The sequence below is a fragment of the Diorhabda sublineata genome, chromosome 6 (assembly GCF_026230105.1).
Source record: "Diorhabda sublineata isolate icDioSubl1.1 chromosome 6, icDioSubl1.1, whole genome shotgun sequence".
NCBI lineage: Eukaryota > Metazoa > Arthropoda > Insecta > Coleoptera > Chrysomelidae > Diorhabda > Diorhabda sublineata.
The window spans coordinates 5,725,511-5,753,240 of record NC_079479.1 but is presented as its reverse complement, the minus strand read 5'-3'; the positions used below and the strand labels follow the sequence as shown (position 1 = coordinate 5,753,240).

At 35.0% G+C, this 27,730-nt stretch overlaps 1 protein-coding gene across 6 annotated transcripts in view; it reads left to right on the top strand.

The window, feature by feature from the left end:
* Positions 1 to 27,730, top strand: part of LOC130444847 (atos homolog protein A) — a 67,341-nt gene that overhangs the window by 13,440 nt on the left and 26,171 nt on the right. For 2 of the 6 annotated variants that reach the window (XM_056780135.1, XM_056780133.1), the window contains exon 2: positions 13,290 to 13,385. The gene's annotated coding sequence lies outside the window, so the exon portion shown is untranslated. Of the gene's footprint in view, positions 1 to 13,289; positions 13,386 to 18,502; positions 18,621 to 19,378; positions 19,607 to 27,730 lie in introns of those variants that run through there. The other 4 variants (XM_056780131.1, XM_056780128.1, XM_056780132.1 and 1 more) reach the window with 4 other exon arrangements.

Genomic DNA, 27,730 nt, shown 5'->3' with positions numbered 1-27,730 from the left:
GGTTTTTCCAGAAATTATCTCTATAAAAACATTCACAACTTGATATAAATATCTTATGAATACTATACACAGGATGGTGCTTTATAACCGGCGCATTTTAAACATTGTACCCGGTGGTCCACCAAACTTTAGATTCTATTAACATAATCGAACAGGACCGGGCTCCGCGGTCTATCTCACTGGACGAGTTCGTGACACTATTCTTACTCGGCAAAAAGACGGCAAAATCCTTTGTTATTTTTTATTTCATTGTATTTTTATCTCCTTCAAGTAATATTAGAACCTCTTTAAATAACTGAGATGTACTCGGTTGAATATAGGAACACATTGTTTGCGGTTGAAAGTGAATATGTTAAAATTATAAGAATCAATGTTTGTATATACATACCAATAAATAAATAAGTTGACAAAATAATGTGATAAAATAAAAAAACAGTTACCCGCATTTTTATATTTACTACCAGAAAAATACTATTAAATAATTGTCACCCCCAAAAAAGCGAAGAAAATATGCTTTGAATTTGAACTATCTAAATATGTCAAATTTTCTTTTTGCATCCCTCTGAAAACCGAGAAAAATGATTTCAGCTACAATAGTCGTACCTTCTGTAACAAATTTCGATTATAGCAGAAAATTGATCCAATTAAAAAAAATCACACATAATTCGCTGTATTTTCATTCGTACTACCTATAAATTATCATTAACTAATTTGCAGTGCACTATTAGGTAAAGTCGGGAAAACATGTAAAAAACAGTGCATTAAAAAAAATTATAATCCTCGCGGAAAAAAAATTAGATTGTAATGAAAACAAATGTCATGGATATATATTTTAGTTGTGTACATTTAACTAGTCACTACTTACTAAATTACGCCTCAAGATTTATCACTAAACCCTCATCTAATTCTTAACATATTAATTTATTTAAACACACCGTTTACTTGTATATCCCGAAGTGTTCGAAATGACATCTGATTATTTACTGACTTACTCGCTGATAAACAAGAGATTATTTATACAAAAAGGATTTCTCAATAATTCTGTTCTAGAATATAAACGAACAGAAAAGCCTTCCTAGAAATTGCTTTTACAAAAACATACTATAAATAAGATATAAAAACAAGTTAAGGGTTTGCCTTTCTTACAAATTTGTACCCGGCGCGTCCACCAGATTTTATATTCCATTAACATAATCGAACAGGATCGGCTTCACGGTCCATGTCGGGGACGAGTTCGTAACAATACTAGATCTCGAAGATCAGTTGTTTTGAAAAATGTCTCAAATTGAATTTCACGTTGGTATAAAATTTTGGATTTTTGACTAAAGAAGGATTAACACTCAAATTGAAAATGGTGTCACAATTAAACATTATTTCGCTGGAGACGAGAATCGTTAGAAGATGTGGATGGATCTTGGTATTCTTATTGACGTCTTCTAAAAATGTATTCATTTTATATTAGTACGGTTACGAATTATCAAAATAGGATTTTTCTTCTTATTATAGATCGATTTAACAAAATCTACATATGAAACCCACACATATAAATTCTATAATAAAACTGAAGAAGTAGGTCACAGAAAATAGCATTTTCTTGCATAATATTTAATGTCTTCTATTACACCAAAACGTACAATTGAGAATGAAAACCAGTTAAATTTTGGAAAATTTTCGCAGTTGATAAAAAAAAACACAAAGTTACATACAGTCAATTTATTCAATTATATGCAGCACTCGATCTAAGAGAGATCGAGGACCAAAATCAGTTATCTTTTTTTATATTAAGCACATAAAGGTATTTAGTATATTACAATCAGTCAACAGTGACCGATGAGCAATTTAATCTACTCAATCTAATAGGATTGAATTTAAAAGTAAACTGTATTCATCAGCGTTTTTTAGATTCCTTAGAATGGATTGCACTATAGTTTATAACGTGCATACACAAGCTCTGCTTTTACATTGAAAACACTAAACTAAATCAAAGGACTTGATCCTCTTAAATCTTCTTCTTAACCCAGTATTGACAAGGAGCTGGACAGTCTTGAGATTGACATATGATATGATAGAGCCTTTCTTTATGACCCTTGTCTAATTTGTTGATAGTTTGAGAAACTGTGTCCATTTCCAGGTCTCTTTGGAGGTCACTACCGCGGCTGTACCTAGGGGAATATCCCTCAGAGCTTGGATTATTGCTAAGTTGCTTGCTTCAGGGAATTTCCATAGTTGAGTACCATAAGTCCACACAGGTTTAAGTATCTGCTTAATATGTGAAGACACAGTGGAGTTTATTCCAATTATCCATTACCTTTTCCTATATTTGGGTCCTAGTTTTTCTTTTTAACATGCACTTTCCATCGAAGTTTGGCATCTAATGTTGTGCCTAGAATCAGGTTATTATTTATTCTGTCTTTCCTTTTGTTTGTGAAGTTAAAATGATTTTATTTTTTTTTATGAGAAGACTTGAATTGATTGTTTAAATCCACATTTACACTTGACAACGAGTTTGTCCATTTGGTCCCTGCCCATCAACATGATTGGTCCCGTGGCCTGCGTGCAGATTTTTGCATGTCCAGCTGGTCCAGCCTGCAGTTCTTTGTGTATGTTCAGCCTATATGCTGTCCTCATGGTTTCGAATTCTATCGCTCTAAATGTGGAAGACCCAGTAGGACTTGGGGCCGTACACTACATCTGAAAAAATATTGAATTATTGTCCAGCAAACATATTGATATTATGATACTTATTGACGAATTTACCGTTTCAAAGTAAAAAATTTCAAATAAGTTACTTTTTCTTAACCATTTTGCAAAAATACTAATAGAATTAAAAATCTGATCGACAAAAAAGTGAAAATCTCCATTTCATTCAAACCCCAAATCAGAATAAATCAAAGTTGTCAAATTATGCTAGAAGCTAGAAGTGTTACCAATTTACATTTAAAACCTACATTTTTGAAATAAAAACCTATTTTATACATATTGTGTTTCAATCATTAGATTTCATTTTAGCATTATAAAAAATTATTATATATAATAATTAAAATAATTATTGAAAAGCCCAACGTTGGGTGCTTAAACTGACTTAGGGGAAATTTCCGCACATTTGCCCGTTTTGTAAATGACCAACCCATTGGGCATTTGCCCAGCCCACATCACTAGTAAGAGATAAACCCCATTTCTTGATCAATCTGATAAAGTAGTCTGGAACTTATATATAAGTCAGTTGGTAGTGATGTTTAAATCACAGAAAGTTATATTTAAATTTGGAAGTTAACGGGAACTTAAGCAGAAATCATTTGAAGTTCAGTGTACAAAATTGTGGTAGCTTTTTACCACCGGAATAGTAGCAATCATCGGAATGATGTCTTAGCTCTGCCCAAATTATAGAAACAGCAAATTTATCATATTTATATATATTTATTAAATGTTACGCATATTCTTCATGATTTGTCTTGGTTTTAAATCTCCTTTCAAATAGGATCAATCGCACTGATCGCAAAAGAGGAGGCGGATTTGTTGGGTCGCAGAATTGCGTAGCAAAACTAACATGTCCGCTAAGCAAATCTTTTCTCCATCATATAAAAGAGGTCTCTTCCCTGAAGATTGGAAAATTGGTTGGGTTCAACCAATACTAAAAAAAGGAAAAAAGACTATTCCCAATAACTACCACCCGATTGCTCTAGTCCCCAGCCATTGCCAAGGTCATGGAGAAAGTCGTTAACCAGCAAATAAAGAATCATCAGCGGCCATCAATAGGGCTTTCGTAATCATAGATCAACCGAGGATGGACTGAAGCTATAGAGAAAAATGGAGAATCCAGAGCAATCAGACTTGACATATCGAAGGCTTCCCTGGAGATTGGAAAATTGGTCGGGTTCAACCAATACCAAGAAAAAAGGAAAAAAGACGTTTCTCAACTACCACCCGATTGCTTTAAACCCAGCAGTTACTAAGGACATGAAGAAAGTCGTTAACCAGCAAATCAAGAATCTGCTAACATCGTTTGCGACCATCAATACAGCTTTCGTAAACATAGATCAATCGGGGTGGACTGAAGCTATAGAGAAATATGGAGAATCCAGAGCAAACAGACTTTACATATCGAAGGCTTTTGACATGGTTTGGCATAACAACATTCTAAATAAATTAACATCTTTTGTCGTTCTCAGTTATCGGCTGGCCTAGTAGCTTCCTCAAAGACAGATACATCAATGAATACACCTCAGAAAAGTCTGAGGTCAACGCTGGCTGTACATCAACGATCTCGACAAACTACTCGATCTATAGCTTCACGACGATAGCACACTGGTGTCTTTGTTCAAATCAACCGCCTCAATAAACTCGGATACTATCCAAATCCGTAAGCAGCAACAGATCATCACAATCAATACCGATCTGGAAAACATTCTGGAATGGGGTGGAAGCAATCTGATTGAGTTTAATTAAACAAAGACTCACGTGACCGATTTAGCTAAGTCGGTTTCACAAAAACTTTGAATCCCTCTTTAAAACCAAAAAGCTATATAATCCGCAGCAGCTTCTAATCTTCTACAAGGTCCAAATTCGTCCATCTTTGGAATATTGCTTCCACATTTGGAGCTCAGCTCCCTAGCACACATTAAAGGTGCTCGATTCAATACAGAAGTAGTTCGACTTATCAACGATCCAAAGTTGACCAGAAATTTAGACAGCTTAGAGCATAGAAGAAAGGTCGCTGGCCTGACTTTTACTGATACTTCCACGGCAATACCAAGATGTCTAACATAATACCGCCATGAGCAGTGTTTGCAAGACTACTGCAGATGCCCAGAACGTCAATTTATCGGGACCCTACCCTACTGATGTTCAATATCTACAGGCATCTCCACACGGGAGGCTTTTTACATAAAAAAAAGAAACAGATAAAATCTTGTCGTTTGGTCTTAATCAAAATATTTAGTTCGAAACGTCAAGATATTATCTGTTATTAAACGTAATTTCAATTGAAGGAGACCTGTAATCAAGACAAATCATCACGAAATAGGATGTTTAGATTCGAAAGAGCTACAAATATTGACAAATTAAATAACATCCATCTTGGCGATAGTATTTGATAAATTTCAATTATGTGAGCTCGACATACATATTTTGATATTAATCTTTTTCATTTCTAATAAAGTTATACTTAACTAACTCAAAGAATGGAGTGAAAATACAATTCAAAAAATGAGTTCATTATTTCTCACGATGCTCTAATGAAATTTACATCAAAATTTATGCCCTATAAAATGTTTTTCAATACCTTATATATGAATAAAAAAATTTACTCTGCGTAGTAAATTGATGAAATTTATGTGTATTAATTATTTGAATTTACCACCGCGACCAAAATTATTTATCCGATTTGTTGGGTTCGTTGACCGTCTAATTTAGTTCTGTTAAACGTTTCCAAACGGATTTCGTATTTTGCCATGCCAATAACCTCATCCGAGTTTTACTTTTTTGGATTGTATTACCTATAAGCCACGTTTCACTGAATTTCAGTACGTTTTGTCCTATATAGAGTCCATAACTATATTCCAATATTTTTTTCCTCGAACCAAGCCAATGACTCTGTACTAACATGTATGAATAAATATTCTGTTGGAATATGTATGTGTTGATTATCATTGCTATCCAAAAAAGTTCTAAATTTTCTTTAAGGACGTCAAGGTATCCTCTACTATCCAATCACCTCGATGGATACGCTAACACAAACCATTAAAATACAACCTCCAAAATGTCTTCTTGAAAAATATTAGGGATCTTTACTTATATCGCGTCAGTGGCAGTTACAGTTACAGCTATTAGGACCATCTAATTGAACACAAAACCACACACGATAAAAACAACACAAAAAAAACAAGTAGAAAGTTCCTAGAAACTAGTTCCTAGTAACTTCGTACTTCATAAGCAATTGTCTAGTTAAACATCGGGATCAGTTTTAAAGAAGGCGAAGGGATTAGAAATTTGGAAGACTAATCAAGGCAGTAAAACCATTACACATACTTTTGCGAAGACAAATCAACCGTGATAACAGAGGTATGTAGCCATCGGAGCTAATCCTTCACGGAAAGAGATCTTCCGGAATCTCTCACACAACTAGAAGAAGAAGCAGACTACACGAGATATGCGATGTGGTTCTGTCGGAATTACATACAAAGGTATTGCTATCAAAGTTTTGAGATATGGCAACACTGATGTGAATATATCAAATCTGACATTGCCATCGTACTTAAACGTGTTGTCATACGAGTATTATTTGTGTTATAAGCGATGATTTGTTCTATGACTTTTGATTACCTTATAAAATCCTGATTAGGATTGCCCTATATTGTCCTGATTAGGATTACCTTATAGGGTTCTGAGAAGGATTACTTTATATAGTCCTGATCAGTTTTACCTTTCATGGTCCTTATCAGAATAATCTTATAAGGTCTTGATTAGGATTGCCTTATATTGTCCTGATTAGGATTACCTTATACCTCTCTGATCGGGATTACTTCACATTGGCCTGATCAGGACTACCTTATATGGTCCTCATTAGGATTATCTTGTCGGGTTCTGATCGGGAATTACTTTATATGGTCCTTATCAGAATAACGTTATAAGGTCCTGATTAGGATTGCCTTATATTGTCCTGATAAGGATTACCTTATACCTCTCTGATCGGGATTACTTCACATTGGCCTGATCAGGACTACTTTATATGATCCTGATTAGGATTATCTTGCATGGTTCTGATCGGGAATTACTTTATATGGTCCTTATCAGAATAACCTTATAAGGTCCTGATTAGGATTGCCTTATATTGTCCTGATTAGGATTACCTTATACCTCTCTGATCGGGATTACTTCACATTGTCCTAATCAGGACTACCTTATATGGTCCTCATTAGGATTATCTTGTAGGGTTCTGATCGGGAATTACTTTATATGGTCCTTATCAGAATAACGTTATAAGGTCCTGAATAGGATTGCCTTATATTGTCCTGATTAGGATTACCTTATACCTCTCTGATCGGGATTACTTCATATTGGCCTGATCAGGACTACCTTATATGGTCCTCATTAGGATTATCTTGTAGGGTTCTGATCGGGAATTACTTTATATGGTCCTTATCAGAATAACGTTATAAGGTCCTGATTAGGATTGCCATATATTGTGCTGATTAGGATTACCTTATACCTCTCTGATCGGGATTACTTCATATTGGCCTGATCAGGACTACCTTATATGGTCCTCATTAGGATTATCTTGTAGGGTTCTGATCGGGAATTACTTTATATGGTCCTTATCAGAATAACGTTATAAGGTCCTGATTAGGATTGCCTTATATTGTCCTGATTAGGATTACCTTATACCTCTCTGATCGGGATTACTTCACATTGGCCTGATCAGGACTACTTTATATGATCCTGATTAGGATTATCTTGTAGGGTTCTGATCGGGAATTACTTTATATGGTCCTTATCAGAATAACCTTATAAGGTCCTGATTAGCATTGCCTTATATTGTCCTGATTAGGATTACCTTATACCTCTCTGATCGGGATTACTTCATATTGGCCTGATCAGGACTACCTTATATGGTCCTCATTAGGATTGTCTTGTAGGGTTCTGATCGGGAATTACTTTATATGGTCCTTATCAGAATAACGTTATAAGGTCCTGAATAGGATTGCCTTATATTGTCCTGATTAGGATTACCTTATACCTCTCTGATCGGGATTACTTCATATTGGCCTGATCAGGACTACCTTATATGGTCCTCATTAGGATTATCTTGTAGGGTTCTGATCGGGAATTACTTTATATGGTCCTTATCAGAATAACGTTATAAGGTCCTGATTAGGATTGCCATATATTGTGCTGATTAGGATTACCTTATACCTCTCTGATCGGGATTACTTCATATTGGCCTGATCAGGACTACCTTATATGGTCCTCATTAGGATTATCTTGTAGGGTTCTGATCGGGAATTACTTTATATGGTCCTTATCAGAATAACGTTATAAGGTCCTGATTAGGATTGCCTTATATTGTCCTGATTAGGATTACCTTATACCTCTCTGATCGGGATTACTTCACATTGGCCTGATCAGGACTACTTTATATGATCCTGATTAGGATTATCTTGTAGGGTTCTGATCGGGAATTACTTTATATGGTCCTTATCAGAATAACCTTATAAGGTCCTGATTAGCATTGCCTTATATTGTCCTGATTAGGATTACCTTATACCTCTCTGATCGGGATTACTTCATATTGGCCTGATCAGGACTACCTTATATGGTCCTCATTAGGATTGTCTTGTAGGGTTCTGATCGGGAATTACTTTATATGGTCCTTATCAGAATAACGTTATAAGGTCCTGATTAGCATTGCCTTATATTGTCCTGATTAGGATTACCTTATACCTCTCTGATCGGGATTACTTCACATTGGCCTGATCAGGACTACTTTATATGATCCTGATTAGGATTATCTTGTAGGGTTCTAATCGGGAATTACTTTATATGGTCCTTATCAGAATAACCTTATAAGGTCCTGATTAGCATTGCCTTATATTGTCCTGATTAGGATTACCTTATACCTCTCTGATCGGGATTACTTCACATTGTCCTAATCAGGACTACCTTATATGGTCCTCATTAGGATTATCTTGTAGGGTTCTGATCGGGAATTACTTTATATGGTCCTTATCAGAATAACGTTATAAGGTCCTGATTAGCATTGCCTTATATTGTCCTGATTAGGATTACCTTATACCTCTCTGATCGGGATTACTTCACATTGGCCTGATCAGGACTACTTTATATGATCCTGATTAGGATTATCTTGCAGGGTTCTGATCGGGAATTACTTTATATGGTCCTTATCAGAATAACGTTATAAGGTCCTGATTAGGATTGCCTTATATTGTCCTGATAAGGATTACCTTATACCTCTCTGATCGGGATTACTTCACATTGGCCTGATCAGGACTACCTTATATGGTCCTCATTAGGATTATCTTGTCGGGTTCTGATCGGGAATTACTTTATATGGTCCTTATCAGAATAACGTTATAAGGTCCTGATTAGGATTGCCTTATATTGTCCTGATAAGGATTACCTTATACCTCTCTGATCGGGATTACTTCACATTGGCCTGATCAGGACTACTTTATATGATCCTGATTAGGATTATCTTGCATGGTTCTGATCGCGAATTACTTTATATGGTCCTTATCAGAATAACGTTATAAGGTCCTGATTAGGATTGCCATATATTGTCCTGATTAGGATTACCTTATACCTCTCTGATCGGGATTACTTCATATTGGCCTGATCAGGACTACTTTATATGGTCCTCATTAGGATTATCTTGTAGGGTTCTGATCGGGAATTACTTTATATGGTCCTTATCAGAATAACGTTATAAGGTCCTGATTAGGATTGCCTTATATTGTCCTGATTAGGATTACCTTATACCTCTCTGATCGGGATTACTTCACATTGGCCTGATCAGGACTACTTTATATGATCCTGATTAGGATTATCTTGTAGGGTTCTGATCGGGAATTACTTTATATGGTCCTTATCAGAATAACCTTATAAGGTCCTGATTAGCATTGCCTTATATTGTCCTGATTAGGATTACCTTATACCTCTCTGATCGGGATTACTTCACATTGGCCTGATCAGGACTACTTTATATGATCCTGATTAGGATTATCTTGTAGGGTTCTGATCGGGAATTACTTTATATGGTCCTTATCAGAATAACCTTATAAGGTCCTGATTAGCATTGCCTTATATTGTCCTGATTAGGATTACCTTATACCTCTCTGATCGGGATTACTTCATATTGGCCTGATCAGGACTACCTTATATGGTCCTCATTAGGATTATCTTGTAGGGTTCTGATCGGGAATTACTTTATATGGTCCTTATCAGAATAACGTTATAAGGTCCTGATTAGGATTGCCTTATATTGTCCTGATTAGGATTACCTTATACCTCTCTGATCGGGATTACTTCACATTGTCCTAATCAGGACTACCTTATATGGTCCTCATTAGGATTATCTTGTAGGGTTCTGATCGGGAATTACTTTATATGGTCCTGATTAGGATTATCTTGTAGGGTTCTGGTCGGGAATTACTTTATAGGGTCCTGATCAGGATTACCTATCTGTAGTAGTATTTAATGTGAGATCTCGTTGACATGTCTTTTTACGAAATTACCTTCAGGTAAAATGATTGTCATTTAAACCGTTCCAAGAGGATTACTTTGGAAACATATATTTCGAGTAAAAAGGAAAGGAGAAAAAAAAAATAAATTATATTAACCAATCGAAAATAATCATTAAATTAGTTCTCAAGGTTCCGATTGTTTATAAATACTCCAAGATATGTTTATATATTGAAATAGAAAATATTTATGTAATCACAATAAAATTGATTATACAGGACGTATATTCTAAAACGGATGAAAATGGATAAAAAACACGATATTTTTCATTTAGTACAATCAGCAGTGCTAATTTCATGGCTTAAAGGCTACTGACCTACATCGGCGTATTAGATTCCATCAATTGATGAGTTTCACTTCTTTTTCTTGAGAAATCGTCTTGATTTTAGGCCTCTTTTGTAAAAAAAAACAGTTAAAAATTGACACTTCAATCTATTTGAGTCTTTATTAAAATATGACTTGTTTCGAGTTGGTTATTTTCGATTTAAGTCATTTACCCTTTCATTCAGTCAACTGGTCACTTCTTTTGCAGTATTCTATTGTTGGTTGGTTTAAGAAGTAGTTGTGAAAAAACATTTAAAAGATTTTCTACAAGGTCGAGGCGTTTCTTTTGTTCTTCCTTCTTTCACAAATGGTATCCCAAGATTTTCATGCAGTATTTGGTTCGATTCGTACCAGCTTGCTTTGGTGAACAAACGTACAATTCTCGATTGGCTATCTTATATTATAGCTCTACTTAATTCGCTTATGCATTCCAATCTCTTCCCATATATTGGTTTGATTATTTTTACACCATATATTCTAATTTATGTTTACTAACACTTCTTTTTTTCTAATGCAATCCATTAATAGATGATTACGATAACGTTTCCTTTATTTCTTTGTTCCTTGCTGCGTTTATTAACGACTGAATACCGCATAGGCCTGACCATTTTCTGATATATCGCAACCAAGACATTTTCCTTCTTCTGATACCTCTCAGTCCTCTATCTTGCCCTCAATTAACAGTTGCAAGAATTGATGTTCCTTATTTCGCATTATTTACCATAAGTATGCCGTTTTCATCTTTTTAATAATTTCAAATCGTTCTTGTTGTTTGTTAACAAGTCTTATTATCCCTTTGTTAACCTTGCTGTCCAGGATATTCTAAGAATAGCGAAAAAAACGAAGCCGGATAAATATAGAAATGAAGAGATAAAGCAAATGATAAAATAAGGGCAAATGATGAAAAAATAAAGAGAAATGGCTTCCTACGGATATATTTTTAGAATGAAAACAGACTCTTACGCTTGGCGCCATATCTAGTGAATACGCTAAGTAGTTAACCAATTCGAAGTGATGGAAAAGCACGTTTTCTTCAAGTGAGGTCGATTTTTGCATTATCTTATCAAGCAGAGACGCGTAGTACTTTCCTGTTATTGTTTTACGATTCCCATCACTTTTCCAGTCAATGAAACGTCTCTGCTATGTTCGGAACAGTCCTCGCCTTTGCAATCCACTGTTTTGGTTTTTTGTTTCAGTCGTTTAGTGGTGGATCCAGCTTATGAATCGATGCAACAAATCTGGGTCATTTTGTTAAACTGTGTCAATAAGGACTGTAGAATGTTTATTGAGCCCTTGGTCTAAAGTGGACAAACACGGCACACAAAGCGCGGATTACTTACATATCCATAACTCTTAGGTATATGGCAAATGCGCTCATTGGTATACCGACAGCCTTTTCTATCTCTTCTAACCTTCATACTGCGGTCATGCACAACCATTTGGGAAACTTTTCCGATGATATCCCTGGTTGCCATATTTTTTGGTATCGTCATTGAAATTCATAAGACCACGTTTGATTTCAGCAATGGAAACAGGAGATACTATCAAGAAAAGAAGTAGAACGAGACGGAAGTAAGGCATATAGGAACTTAAATAGATAATAAAGGGAAAATCCTAATTGAATCTAAATTATTATCAGAAAACTTTGGGCACAACCGGAACCGGAATCCTCCTCCCGATACCTGAAAGAAGGAAAAAGATTCCGTACTGTACTATTTATATAAAAATACTTATCAGAGGGCTGCTTCCTAAGTTGTGAGATATGGCAACACTGATGTGAATATGTCATCATGAAGTTTGACATTTTTAATGATGGACGTACTTAGAATGTGTTGTCATGCGACTGTTATTTGAGTTGTTTACGGAAACATTGATTTCAGTCAAATTATATCGCAAACATTTTCGTGCGATGATGTTCGACGTGGATTAAACCAACAACAGTGTGACGATCAACTAGCTTCGACTATTGGTGATAGAGCATCATCTCGAGCCTCTGTTTCGCTGGTTTTCCGACGTCAATCGTCGTCGTACTTCGGAACAGGATTAATTTTGTGCAGATCGTCCAAAACCGGCAGTTGTGCCAGAAAACATTTATACTATGTGTAAATTGTTACTGCAAGATCGTCATGTCACATACCGTGAGATTGAGGCACGAAACGAAACACAAATGGCCACCGGTTTTTCGGTAAAACGACATGTTGCCACAGTTCCATTAGAACAACGAAAAAAGGTCAATTCTAAATGGTGTATCAGCATTGGTTTACCAGAAGTGATCGAAAAACTAGGGAAACCAATCGCAGAAGACGAATAATTCCCCACCTCGACAATGCTAGCTCTTACAGATCAGTTCGAACAAAAACGTTTTTCAACAGTCAAAACATCTAATTGACGGGTTATCCGCCGTGCAGTCCTTGTTTAGCACCTTCTTATGCAGTCAAAAACGAATTGCGAGGTCAACGTTTTTCTACACCTAAAGAAGCGGTTGATGCGTTCAGAACCTATTTATCTGTCTCAAAACTTGAGTCGCAAGTTATTTATTGTATTAAATAGTATTTTATATACGTAAGAACTTTGTTTTTGTTATAGTCCATTCTTTCAGCGGTCGAAACAAATTACCCGACTGAAAGCAATAACAATAAGTCGCCCTTTCTAAAATAAATTGAAAACTTATTGTTCACATCGATTATTTTCTATATTTTTATTTCCAGATACAGACATCTCGAGGAGTCGGAAAATGGAGCAGAAAAGTTGAAGTTTCTTCTTTGGTATGCAGCTTTTATTTACACCTGTACTGAAAATTGAAGGTAATTATTTTTTATTAGTCGCATGAACTTAACAATTAGATTTGTTGATTTTATTTGGTCCCAAAGAAAAAATGTAGGTAAGAGATAAAGGGATTGAAAGTTATAAACTCGTACGCCTTAATATAAACATGTATGTAGTATGTATGTATCTAGAATGTGGGATCTTCGTCTTCTATTTTAAGCGCTCCCAGGTGTACAGCTCTGGAGTTTCGTTCTCTGTCCAAAAAAATCTGCAAGCTGCAGGTCTAGCATCTTCAGGTGTGTTTTGAGGCGACAGTGCCCCGATAGAACACCAGTTACTATTCGTAGATTGTTCTTACTTAAGTTGATACATTCAACAGTTCTTCTCTGGTTATAGTTTCTCAGAATAGTCTTTGCCTGTTTCACCCTCTGTAGGTTTTCCCACTAATTGTTTTTACTCCTATGTTTCTTTCCAGTGCTTTTGTATATGTGATACCACAGAAGAATTCGGGTCCCATGAAGGTCTTGTTTGTCCCCGCTTATCAGCTATTCCATTTTCCTTCGCTCCAGTGTGTCCCGGAATCTATTTTAGGGTAATTTCATTCTTCTTGCCTAAGTCTTTTGATTCTTCTAGGCAAATCCTAAACGAGTTTGGATTTTATGTTATTGGAGTTTAGAGTTCTAATGGCTGCTTGATTATCGGACAGGATTATGAGTCCTATAGTACTATCTAATAAGATGAAGAGAGTACAATTGTTTTACTTTCTTCTTATAATTTTCTCTCTGATTATTGGTGACGCAATACGTTTTCATAATATATGGAGTCCTGTAAGATATTATAGGAGCAAACAAAAGTTTACAGCAGCCGTGCCAGTAAGGAATATATGTGAAATTGAAAGGGAAAACACTGTTAATGAGTAAACGCCGCAGACTTGGTTTAACATTTTTAATAGTGGAGATTTGACGCAGTAGAAAACTAACCTAGTACCAGCATGAGCCGATTATCGGACTCCCTTGTATCTTCTAAAAGATGTATGTAAACAGCTCCTTACCTTATCGAAAGTTGATTGTTTGAGGCCTAATTTTACAAGTGAAGATCTGGGGGTAGTTCAAACTTCAAAAGCGTCAACAAAAACTATTTCATGAGAGAAATGAAACTATTTTATTGATGAAGAAGGCCGACTACAACTTCATTATGTTACTGGTTTTCCACTATAAAATTGTACAAACCATCGACGCGGCCTCTAAAGCACTTCAATCTTTCAAATGCCTCAAATACTGAGTGGAAAGTGAAACTTCATTTTGATGAATTTGGTGAGGATGAACGTCTCCAAGATCCTGAAAGCTTCTTTGAAACGAGCCTATTCTATCTTGAATTGGAAATCATCATTTACCAATTGATATCGCGTTTCCTTGGAATCAATTAAATTGTTTCTAACTTTCAAACTTTGGTTTAAACGTTACCAGCAATCTGGGGGTAGTTTAAACTTCGGTGTAGGATGAAACAAAGGATCCGAACCTAACTTTTTCGTGTTATTCATATTTTTACAATATTATAAAAGATTTTGGTAGATAGATTCGCAGTTTATATTTGATGCAATTGAAAATGAAGATGAAGAAATTGTCAACATTGTCGACGGGACAAGTAAACAGAAAGTTATTCGTTCTGGATTGAATCTTCAAATTGTCCCACATTATTTAATTTTTTTCTGGTTATATCGAAAATATGAGCGTTTTTGTTATTTTCATCATTAAATCCTCTTGCCAACTCCTCCCAATTTTTATCCTTTTCCTTCCAAGTACCGTATCATTTTCTTTATGGATTCGACTGTATCTTTGTATTTCTTCACAAGGTTAACCAAAAGTGCTACTCAATAGAAATTGCAAGATTTTTTTGTTTATATAACAAACAATTCAACAACAACAAATATCGGTTATATTTGTGACAACTGGCAGAAAAATGCCTGTTCAATTGGAACCTATAGAATAGAGCAATCTTGTTTATTTCACTCATATTATGTAGTTTTTTTTTTCACTACATCATACATAAATAAAAAATACTCTTTTTGTCCTTGCCCTGCACCCGATCGTCCTTTCGTCCTGCTTTCCACATCTGGTAACAGCCTCGACACTACACGTGCAAAGCTTTAACCTTGATTTAACGAAACTCTGCAACGTTGCCAAATGTTTTTCACAATTGCTTTGTGTGTTTCTGTTAACTTCCTAGTTAATGTCAATTTTAACCTTTCGCTTTTGTTTTAATCAGGTCTATTGTAAACACGTTTTATATAATAATCTGTTGAGTTTACACTGAAATGTAATAAACCGTTGTTTAACAATATACTGACTTTTGATAGTATTCAATGAAAATAATTATTTGTTGGTAGGAATTTTTAAAAATAATTACTTCTAGTTGTAAACATTTTCGATATTTTATGACATATTAAAATATTTTCAGCGTTTACTTGGATTGTACTCAGCGGCGATGGCTGTAAAGGAAAAAAATAGTTGAACTGAATATTTTCATTAATAATTCAATTGAGTTTCGTCTAGAAACTACAACAGGACCTCTTTAATCAGAACTCCTTCTAATCCGAAAGCTTTTTCACTTGTTGCCATGTCAGTTACTTACCGATTGTCGAATAGGTATCATACGCAATTGTTATTTGTGTTTTTACAACATGGCTTCGACGTCAAAGAAAAGGAAACACGTTACCCTGCCTGTCTTATGTTGTGAGAACTGAAAGGGTCCAGGTGCTCTAAAGACTTTAAAAACGCCCGAAATTTCAACAACTCGAAAAGTTTTCTGCCAGTAAAGTTTGGTTGGAGAAAACGCTGACACCTAACTTAGAAGTTAGAGCCCCAGGTTCTAAAATTTTAAAAGAAAGAATTTCATGCCCAGCGTGAATGCTGCTGGGATGTAGAAATTGCCTTTGTTGGTCATAGGCAATGCAACGTGCATTTGTACGAAAGCTACCAGTACATAACTTGGGGCAAATAAATGCATTGGTCACGACCCATCCAGCCAATGGACCAAAACGTTATTCATAACATAAATGTGAATTACGAGATAAAACTTTTGCTTCATGTTTTTGAACAAAAGGAATTAGAGTCTGAATGTACTATATCCGATGTGCTTAAGAAGACCACTATGAAAAAAGCTGGTTTTTCATTGACTCCAGTTGAATGCGAACCTATAAAAAAATATTGGACTCCAAAAATATACATACGATTACTTTGAACTCGAAGATGAGATTCCTTTAGTATTTTTAGTCAATAGAGTCTTTTCTGCGACTGAAATTGATGAAACTGAACATCTTACTCATGATGAAATAATAAGACAAGTAACACAAAAATGAGAGGGCGAAAGTGAAGAAACGTCTCACGTTGGACTAGTGGTAAGCGTTTCAATTTCAAGCGCGGTGTATGCCTTACATACATATCCTACATGGGCTAACCAAGAGGATATATCTTCACCAGAAAAAATGCTAAATTAAGAGAGAAAGCTTTTTATTAGTCACTAAATATCTCCGGACAAACTAAAATATTGGTTTTCTTTAAAAAAGTTGTAGAAATGTAAAGTTTACAGATAAATATATATTTACTAGCAAACCCGGCCACGCGTTGCTATGGCTGAGTGATTTAAAAAGGATACAAAGGACAAAATTTTACAGTTCTCTGTAAAGAAATTCGCTTAAGGCGCCATCTATTCCAGACTTATGGAAACTACGATTAATAACAACAATCAACGTTGATGATCAGTTTATTTTTAATTATTGAGAACATTAATTTAAATAATAACTATCCTATCATTTACGTTGGACCAAATGCCATATATATGCCAACATTCATGAATAACAGTAGACACGTTTTTGAGTTCTTTCGGAACATACACACGGACACTGAATTTTTATATATTAAGATAATTACACTATACTATTATTTTTATTTCATAATTTATACCCTATAGATATTCTGTGCTATAATCTGACCGCTCCACGAGTACGAACGGAGTTCAGATTAAAGAGGTCCTGCCACACAAGTTGCGAAAAATTGTAATAAATTTTATTTCCCTCCTTTTGCTTTTATTATTTCGGTTCACAATTTTGGCATTCCGGGTAATAATTTCGACAAATAATCGTCGCCTATTTGATTCCATTCATGTTTCAGTATATTCCAAAAATGTGAAGTGGATGTGGGACACTAAAAATTGTTTTTTTCTATTCTATTTCAATGAATGATGTCTTTTTATGAAGAACCTTATTGTAATTTATTAGTTGGATCAAACTACAAGAAAAGCTGTACAAGAAAAAGTGTTTGTGGGAATGTGGCGAATAAAACACCGAAGTGTACCTATTTTCGTATAAGTGGCGAGCTTTCGAATACTACATTTCATCATTAGGGACTGATATTATGGTCAAGTACAATATAAAAATATGTGTAGAAGTATAACAATATTTAAAATCACATACGTCAATTAATTGAGTATTCGAAAGCTCGAAATATTGAAAAGACACATCGGTAACCCCACACCAGATCGAGGTTTTAATACGTGTTGTAAATTCTTTTGGGACTTCCAATCCTATTGACATTATTTTTCGAATATCTTGTAGAAACCAATACAACATACTCAGCATCGCTCTTTGGGCCGCCGATCCTACATTTTCTTTTAATATTTTTTATAGCCTTCTTGTTAGTTTAGTTTAAAACACCTGGTCAACCTTTTTTGCTTCTATTTTAATATGTCAAGAGAAATCACAATATCTACAATATATAAAACAACGCCCTCTAGCGTTCTCGTTGGTAATTAAATTTATTAGAATTTATATATTTTGTGTTGTCGGACAAAATCTCTTTCATATAACATCAACTTTATAAAAATCGGTCAACTCGAACCGGAATTATAAGTATTTTTTTAATAACAAAGTTCCCACTCTCCCCTACCTCTAATTTGTAGAGATAGACAAACTTGTGCAATGAAAAATGCGCAGAATTTGTAGAAAAATTCGATTATCGTGTATAAAGTCCCACTTAATTGGATAATTTTGAAAAAATTTTGCTTTTTCAATTTCATATTTTCAAATACCTGAAATTCTGCAAATAATTTCCACGTGCTTCTAATGTTACTTGATGAAATTTTTTTTTCCATGAGTCAGTAATATAATCCGACCCTGGATTATGGCCAACGACCGTTCTTAGTTGCTCACCCCGTACGTTCATCAAAAGAAATTGGCGATTATCTAAAAGAAGTGACCATCTTAAAAGTAAACGTAGGTACGTAAACTAATAAAATCGTGACAAACCCTCTCAAGTTATACAGTTATACAGAAATCCAATTATGATTTGAATTTTGAAACACTAGAACCCCTCAAATCATTTTCAAACTAAAAACACATGTTTTGATTCTTTGTTAAGTTGGAAACTTAACAGGCAGCCCTCGTATAGCCGCGCTCTGTAAATTGTGCCATAAGATTTTAATTTATTTAAATCACAGATGTTTCTTAGTAGCAAAAAATTATAATTTTAGTTGATCCAGGCTTCATTTTCATCTGTTTTTCTGGAAAATCAATTAAAATTAATATAGAAAAAGACATGTTTTGAAACGTTTCCTATAATAAAATGAAATCGACGGAATTAAATTTTTAAAACATTTTAGCCACAGTGTATATAAAAAATAATTTAATAATCATTTGAAAATTTCCTGTTACTTAATCATCTTTCAATTCCTTTACCTACTGCGTAAATAATGAAACAATAATTTTTACATTCACTAGAATGTTCCCTATTGTTTAAAAATATTTTTATGAATCAATCACGTGAGTCATAAATTTTCTAACGATAACATTTTAATAAGCTACATTTGTGTCGAGAAAAATCTCTTTATTGTTTTTAGTACAATCAAAAAATAACTTATTTTCGCGTCAAAAAGTTTCCACTATACTTAATTATATCAAACTTTCCTATTTCGTTGTAAAATTACCTATTGATTTGTATAAATTATCGATTTGACAACTACGCTCTCCGATCATCAGCTGTACCTTTTCTGGTAGTGATCAGCTGTGAATATGGCAACGGGCACGTCTTTTCAACCAATGATGAGCTCGGATGGTATTGACGTCAAGGTTTTGAATACAGTAGTAGGGATAACGATCAGCTGTTTAGTTGTTTCCACTGCATGTATACAACAATAAGTACGGCGAGGTGGGCGCGTGTTTTGTTATGATGAATATGTAACTGAATCGAAGCTTTGAATTGTAACGGTAAGTAGACAAAGAAATTGGGTTAACTATTGATCGTTGCTTAATTTGTTTTCGGATTAAATTCTTTGTTAGTTTTTAATCGAATGTAAAATAGATAATTTAAAACTGTTGTAGTCAGGGTAATTCCAATTAGTTTTTTCGCTAACAATGAGCTATGAATATATATATATTTTATACTAATTTTTTCTTTGTTACAATAATAGAAAAACCAAGTAAATGATACGTTATAATTAATGGGCTTTTTGTATACTATAGAAATATAATGTGACTGAAATTTTAAGATTAAAACAAATGTGCTTTAAAATGTTGAGTAGATGGACGCGTAATCAAACAATGGTTGTTAAATTGTCATTAATTTCTAAATATTTATTTTAATGGTATTTTGTGGATTGTTATTTTGTAATATGGTTCGTTTTTATATACCAATAAAATTGTTGTTTATAAACCTAAAAAGGAGCTTTTAGACTAAGCTCTAGAAGAGTATTTTCAGTTGTTTTATTTGTAGGAGATATAAACATTTAAAAAAAGGAGCAAAACAGGAAGAATATCTGTGGAATTCCTTTCTCGAGAGTTGAAAGTTTTGTTTTCTAGGAAAGAGAAAATATCTAACGAGTAAAAAATCTCACTAAAATAGATTTATTCCTGTTATTCAAGCATTGGAACAGTGCCATTTAATCTTCCAACCATTTCTATTAGAAGGAGAGTCAATAACAATGTAGGTATACGAGGATGGTCCCAGAAGTACCTGGTCCAACAAAGAAAACATTTTGGAAAAAAATATATTTTCCAACGTAATATCCTTTTAGCTCCATACACTTTTCCCAGCGATGTTCAATAAGTTTTATTATAAGAATCGTCAAGCTTCTCAAAAAGCCATTAACTGTCGAAAATTAACCGTGGAAAATCTCTGACCACAGAGCCATTTTGTCAATTTACAGAACAGAAAATAATCCGATGGGGGTGAATCTGGCGAATAGGGTACATGAGGTAGCAATTCAAACTTTAATTTATTGATTCTGTACGTTGCAATAACGGATCTGTTAGCTGGTGCATTGTATTGATGCAATAACACTTTCTTCTTAGCCAAATGCGGCCGTTTTTGGTTGATTCTTTTGCTCAAACGTTGCAATAGGTTCGCATAATACTCGCCGTCGATAGTTTTTACTATTTCAAGATAGTCAATGGAAATTATTCCACGCGCATCCCAAAAAACCGACGCCTCTAGATGAAACGGTCTTTGCCTTCTTTGGAGCCGGTTCTCCCTTTTCAATTCTTTGCTTTGATTGTTCTTTTGGTTCGGATGTGAAGTGATGGACCTACGTTTCATCCATGGTTATGAAACGGCGCAAAAATTCGGCTTTATTTCTATGAAACATTGCCAAACAATCGATGGAAACGTCTTCACGACGCTGTTTTTGTTCCATTGTGATCAAACGCGGCACCATTCTTGCACAAAGCTTTTTGAAATGCCTACTATGTCTACTAGCTCGAGGACTTTCAATCGATGATCATCCAGTACCGCTTTATGGATTTTCTTCAACATTTCTGGAGTCGCCACCTCATTGGTCGACTACTACGAAGCTGGTCTTCGCAGGTCGTATGGCCTTGTTCAAACTCTGCTTCCCAATATTTCACTGTTGATAACGAAGGAGCAGTCTCACCTAGAGTAGAATCTAGTTCAGTTTTTATATTGGTTGGGCTAAGGCCTTTCAAATAAACGTTTTGTATCACATAACATTCTGGGACCATCCTCGTGTCGATGTAGGCAAGCGCTAATTAATTAATAAGTTTAAAATGCTATTCTAAATTTAACCACTCACCTCGTATTTGTTGATCTCGAAAAGGCCTACGACACGGTGCCGTTGAAATCGCTTTTTGATATATTCACGAAATTTGACCTCTGCAATATTTATGTTCGAGCTATACAGAAAATCAATAGGTGTAGTCCAGTTGGTAAATACCCTCTCAAAACCATTTTCGCATTCGAAAGGTTTGAGACAAGGGTTTAGTTTATCACCAACATTATTTAAAATAAACATTCATGAAACTCTGAGTAATTGGAGAAATAATATTGCGAGAATGGGAATCAAGAACTACAAAGAAAAGAGATGGTATGCGGAGGTACTATGGGCCCAGATGGCCTGTCTTTAGCACGATAGGTATAATAATTATCCTTAAGAAATTTCGTCACTGTTATTGTTGAGATTTGTAACCTTAAATCCCCGACAGGTGACTCTTCTTCAGGAAGCGTTATTAGACCTCAGTTAAAGTACAGGGTGCGGCAGCATAACTTCCTTTTTTCAAAAGTTAATAAAACTTATTGTATGAATCAGAAAATTTTTATTCGTTTTTTATAATACAGGCACATACATAAAGTTTTGTTTTACTGAGTTTTGAAGATCAAATCAGTTAGGTGACGTCCCCCATTCTCCATACACTGAGTAAACCGATTTCTGGCGTTTGTCATGACTCTTGCCAGCATAGCAGGCGTTATGTTGGCAATTTCTTCCTGGATGTTCGTCTTCAAATCTTGTAGGGTCCTTGGACGGTTCACATACACACGGGATTTCAAAAAACCCCATAGGAAATAATCACAAGGGGTCAAATCGGGAGAGCGGGCTGGCCACTCCAAATCGCCCCTAATTGAGATAAGGCGCTCTGGGAAGTGTTCCCTCAAAACAGCCATCGATGTTCTTGAAGTGTGTGCCGTTGCTCCGTCTTGTTGGAACCAAGTGTCCCCTAAGTCCAACTCATCTAGCCGTGGGAAAAAAAATTCCTGTAACATGTTTACATACCGGTGCGAATTCACTGTCACTGTGACTTCATTTTCCTCAAAGAACCAGGAACCAATAATTCCACGTGAGTAAATTGCACACCACACTGTGACTTTAGGTGAATGCAAAGGCCGTTGATGCAATTGTCGAGGATTGGTATCAGCCCAGTAGCGCATGTTTTGTTTGTTTACGGATCCACACAAATGAAAATGGGCTTCATCACTAAAAAAAACAATAGCGTCCTCAGGAACGACTTCCAGAAAAACCTCACACGCGTTCCTCCGAGAATTGAAGTCACGTTCAGAAAGTTCCTGCACAATTGCCATCTTGTATGGATGAAAATGAAGATCATCATGAAGTATTCTCCTCACAGAACGATCGGAAAGTCCAAGGGCAGACGCATGTTTGCGCGCAGAACGCCGTGGTGATCGCAACACTGAAGTTCTAACTAACTCAATGTTCTCCGGTGATCTAATGGGCCGAGGGACTCCAGTTCTTCGTCTTGTCACACTTGCAGTTTGTCTGAACGTAGTGACCCACGTAACAATTGATTTCCGGTCCGGGACAGGGGCCAAGGGGGCTAAATTAAAGCGATTCCGAAAGGCGCGCTGGGTTGCGATCACAGAACATCCGCTCGAAAAGTAAACCTCAACGGCAAACGCACGCTCCTCACTGTTCCAACGCATGATGGCGACTGAACTGTGCCGGGACAAAACTTTATAGTCCCCCCTCTCGAACGAGACCACTAGCACTCCGTTACGACATCTACCGACTAAATGGCGAACTTTTTAAAAAAGGAAGTTATGCTGCCGCACCCGTTATATGAAAACTGGTATTTAGATGGGATTGAACAATTAATATTAAATTGGACGCCACCAGTTTTTTAACGACGATGTTAAAAGTGAATGAAAAAGGTGGAAAAGCTGGAAACACCTTAAGAATTGAATTAAAATAAAAATTAAACAAATTAATATATATTACTAAGAACAATAAAAAAGTTTCAGCAACAAATAAATTTATTGAAGAAATAGTAAATTCGTATTAACTGCGTATTCAAAAGAGCATTCTCGAACAAAAGCAGTTATACATTAAAAACAACTTAGAATTGTTTATATATTAAAGATAAGACTGGGGCTTATCTATAGAAATCCGGGATAGTTGCAGTTCTCAACTGGATTTCCAGATGTTAGAGTTGAGAATGAGTTTGTAGTCTGGTGGTTCTAACCTTGTTGTGGAAACTATCAACCGGGCAGCTGTAGAACTGCGGGAAAAAAATATAATGAGGAAGGAAACGGGAACACAAATGGAAATTACGGAATGAATAAAAAGAACAGAAGATTTGAAGAAACTACATATAATAAAACTGAATTTATAACCAAACAGGAATCTGTTCGATTCTATTCGTTCTGTTTCCCAAATGAATCGAAAATACGAGTTCAAATGAAAACTATCATAGAAAATTTGCTTAAAACAGAAGGAAATCCAGAAAGACAACTGAAATTTTTGTGAGCACAATAAAAAAATTAAAGAAAAACTTACAAGCTAATATAAAGAATAAAATCACCACAGATTTATTAAAATTTACTTTTACTTGAAATGTAGCTAGGTAGAGGAATAATTCGAATCTTAGTCGCCAGAAACTGGGAAAGCGGCTTGAAATCGGACTCAGCGAATTTGCAGCGTATCGCGATGATTTTTTTTTTATTTGGGGTAGAAAAAAAGGTACACTTTCGCGGTCACCTGGTTTTTTGGCTCTAGAAAATCGAAAAATGGATGGATTTTAATGATCTTGGTCTCAAAATGTTCCATTTTACGGCGGATTACAAAATTCGGATTACAAATATATCATTATACATATAATCTAAGCCCATTTTGACTTCAATTTTGTTGTTTCGTCCACTTTAACAAAGTTGAGGTTAAAAATGGATCTTATAAAATTTATTTTGAACCTCAAAAGTGTATCAATGCCATACAAACATTGTTATAATAATTTATGATGACATTGATGACCAAAATAAGATTTTTAGATCAGTTTAAGACATCAAAATCTTCATTGAGATTAATGATTCCCAAAATGGAATTAAATAATAGGCGTCAATTGGAACATCAAAGGAATTGAGGATTTTAAAGTTGAAACTGAACTTGATAACGAGAAAAAATTTTCGTAACGGATTATTTAGAAAAACCCGTTTTTCTACTATTTAAGGTTTAAAACTATTAAAAACCGCAAATTCAGCCACTACCCCCGTGTTTTTCATAAATTCGTCGTAAAATGGAACATTTTGAGACCAAAATTATAAAATTTGTCTATTTTTCGATTTTTAATGGTCCAAAAACTAATAACATTGAAGAATATAGTACGAAACTATTCACGAAAATTGTTTGTTTTTCATCGATTTCATTTTAAGCTTTAAAAACTGACAAAAAAAATCATTCTTTTTAGATTTTTTTTTAATTGTTTATTAATTTATATAGAATACAAAAAAAATATAAGAACTTTATCTGATAATGAGATAATTTTTTGTAAAGGATTATTTTGCAAAACCGTTTTTTTTACGATTTAAAACACTAAAACTATGAGAAATTTTCATTCCAGCTATTTCTACTAATTTTTTTTTATAAATCCGTCGTAAAATGGAACATTTTGAGACCAAGATCATTAAAGTCCATCCATTTTTCGATTTTCTAGAGCCAAAAACCAAGTGACCGTGAAAGTGTATAATTACCGAAAAAAACGGTATTTCTAGTAGTGTCAATGGAAAAGCTCTGGACTATAACGACTTTGAATGCTATCGATTTTAAATTTACGTCGACCTTATTTAATTTTTTTCCGACCAGATACATTTCTGGCACTATTTTGCCGTTCTTAGTTGGGGTCCCTAGAAGCGCAAAAAAAAATTTCACGCGTGTACCATGTCGTTTTTTTTACTGATTTTCCCGAACTTTGAATCGCTTCTGGCGAGGGTTTTCCGATCGATCCCGTTTCTGGCATTAATGCATCGCTCTTAGTTAAGGTCCCCAAATTCATGTGAAAAAATTTTAACGCGTGTACCTTGTCGGTTTTTTCCTAGGGTTGTTCCGAATCTTTGAGTCGCGTCTGGCGAGGGTTTCCCAACCTTTTTCATTTCTGGCATTAGTGTACCGCTCTTAGTTGAGGTTCTCACATTAGCATGTATCAATTTTCACGCGTGTACCTCATCAGTTTTCCGGCACATTTTTCGTCGTGGAAAACTGGCTGTAATTATCTTTTGCGGCCTGAACGAACAGCCAGAAATGCCATTCGGGGATGTACTAAGTATTTTCTTACAGTTAAAGAACTCAAACGCCGTGTACCAAATCGATGCTGTTTTTTGTAGCTAGCTCCCCGTCTATCTGGGTCACAATACGTGAACAATGAAATATTCAACAAATTTAAGCCGATTGGCACGTTACAGGTTTAATCTGAATTCACCTACCACTATTCCTATCATAGGTTCCTTCTCCATAAATTCCTGTTCAAACTGCTCCACTGAAATTGTTGAAAGAAAGCTTCTATGAGTTGTATTGCGTCGTTTGTTTCTAACCTCAAGTTTTGTTGTAAACTTTTCATGTCACCCTCGTATTCTCGTATTTCTCTCTAACTATTTCAACGATACGTCAGATATTTTCAAAATAATGGACAAAGACTTTCATGGAAAGTAATATTTTGACTTGACATTTTCGTAATTTTTCTACGCTCTTTCGAATGGTGTTTTGCTTATTTCCCTAATCTAAATCTAAACAACAGGTAAACGTCTGTATACCAGCGAGCTGATGCTCTGTCACGTCAAAAATAGAAAGTAGTAGTTCTGTACTAAATATAATATGGTTGATGTTAACAAAAAGTTTTTTTTCTCGAACCAGTAGAAGCTTTAATCAGTTTGCCAAGATAATCAGTCGTTTTTATTTAGTTAGTTACTACGTAAACCAAGTTTTTTTATACATCGAAATATAAAGTTATGATAAAGTAATGCACAAAATTTGTAAAACGTACAACGCTCATTTTTAAAAATAATGTAAAAGCACAAAATCAAAAATTATTTATTCATGAATAAGAAAACCTCTTATTGAATATCATGGATTTTACCTACGGAAGAAATACTAAGACAATGTTGATACCCACCCTGACATACGCCTTGGGTAATGACAAATAAAGCCAAACAGAGATTGAATATCTGCAAGAGAAAAATATTAAAAGGAATTTTTGGAGGAAATCAGACAGAATTAGGATGGGAGAGATCAAACCATGAAATTTATACACTTTTTAATGAGGCACCAATCAGCGCGTTGATAAAGATAAAAAGATTACAATTTCACTTAGAACGAATGGACAAAGACAGTCTCTTGAAACGAGTTGCATGGAAGATATTGGAGGGCGAGAGGAAAAGAGATAGACCAAAAAAACTGTGGAGGGAAGCGGTGAAAGAAGACCTTAGAGCTAGACAGAAAAAACAAGGGATTGAAAGAAATGGAGAGAAATTCCAAGGCTATGGACCTAAATGGTTTGCATGTAAGCCTATATATATCTCAAACAGTTTATTTTATTCCGTGTCTTTTAATAGGTCAAAAAATAAAATGTCTAATTTGTTATTACGTAATTAATATTTTTTCGATCATTTACGGATCTATACGAATTACTTCATGTCTAATTCTAAATTGACTGGTCGTTTAACGTAGACATGAAATGTCCCCACGGGAAAAAATCAAGGGGAGTAAGATCAAGTGACCTAGGCGGCAACTATATTGATCCACGTCTTCCCATCCATCTAATTTGTTATCCAAAACACTTCAAATTTTAAGACCATAATGTGGTTGGGTGAACCAACTACTGGTATCAAAGTTTCCACTATTATTTACAAACGGAAATGCCGCAATCAAGTTCGGAAGCACTGCCATACGAAGATGTTCCAAATATCGCCCAGCAGTTAATTTCTTGTGGTATAAATAAGAGCTGGGTGTGTGTTACGTGATTTTCCCGAGCCCATTGTCGATTCATTGTGGCACTTGAACAAAACGTTAACTCGTTTAAAAATACTACACAATTAAAAAAATTTGGATTTTCATAAAATTCCATGCATCTTCTCCTGAGAGCTGGTGAACAAGTTGAACTTTGTAGTGCAGTTTTTCTTTCATCAAAAAATACAAACGACTGATTTACATTTTTTTGTAAAGTTATTTCTCTTGTAATTGCGTGAGGGTTGTTTTCTAATAACTGCAGAATATCCAACTTTCCTGGTCTTCCCATTTCATTGAATTGCAACAAATCTGCTTCTAGTAGTTGGAGGTCAAAAGCACAAGCTTCTCCACGACTTGAAGTCTATCTTCGTAACCT